General features: G+C 66.5%; 1 protein-coding gene across 1 annotated transcript in view; it reads left to right on the top strand.

The window, feature by feature from the left end:
- LOC102759940 (oxysterol-binding protein-related protein 5-like) overlaps window positions 1-907 on the top strand; it is a 79,407-nt gene that overhangs the window by 748 nt on the left and 77,752 nt on the right. The window lies entirely within an intron of this gene.

Raw genomic sequence — 907 nt, 5'->3', positions numbered from 1 at the left:
GGCTGGCCCTGCCCATGGGCACCGTGTAGGGTCCCCGCGCCTCCCCCCTGATAACCTCACCCCTGACCCCGCACCCCTCACTCAGCCCTCCCAGGACCCAGTGGGACCCCACCGCACCCCACCCCACCCCACTCCACTCGCTCTGGGACCCAAGGGCCATGGACAGAGTGGCAGTCGGTTCCTGATCCCCGCAGAGATCAGGGGAGCATGAGGGAGCCTCTTGGGGGGCTCTCCTTCGACCCTGCCCTGCCTCAGCAGGTCCCCGTACCCCCAGGTCCCAGAACCCAGGTGGCCGCCTCCAGGGCCTTCCCGCAGTCTCCTCATTGGCCACCAGGTGGGGCTGCTTCCCCACCAACTGCATCCAAAGTGGGGTCACTGCAGAATGACCCCCCTGGTCCCCCCTCCACGGCCCCCCTGGCCGGGAACCAAGCGTTCTGGTGACCCTGCTGCCTGGAGGGTGCTCTTGCCCAGCCCTCCCCACCCCTCGAATCCTCCGCTCACCTCTCCCCCAGCCCCGAAGACCCTGCCCGGCCAGCCTTCCCTGGGCTCCTACGGACGGATGGACAGACGGACAGAGGTGTGACAGCCGAGCTCAGCGTTCACAGTGCGGTTCATCTTAGGTGTTTTCTGATGATTTTAAAAGACGGTTGGGGTCGTCGTCCTGACGGGAGCCCCACGGACACACTGAAGAGAGAACCCCACCCTCTCGGACACCCAGGGCGACCTCGGCGCAGACCTTCCAGCCCCGTCTGCTCTTAACCGAGACCCGAGGAAATGCCCGTTTTTACCCAAATGAAGACTCCGGGCGCCACGCGGCCCCCAAGCACCGGCAGCCGGGGCTGCCCCTAAAGGCCGCGCTCACCAGAGGAGTCCAGTCTGGCTCTTGTCTGGGTCTGGGGGGGACGCT

Source organism: Myotis davidii, unplaced genomic scaffold (genome assembly GCF_000327345.1).
Source record: "Myotis davidii unplaced genomic scaffold, ASM32734v1 scaffold3578, whole genome shotgun sequence".
In the NCBI taxonomy this organism is placed as follows: Eukaryota; Metazoa; Chordata; class Mammalia; order Chiroptera; family Vespertilionidae; genus Myotis; species Myotis davidii.
The sequence above is the reverse complement of the archived record's forward strand: the minus strand, read 5'-3'. Positions and strand labels throughout refer to the sequence as shown.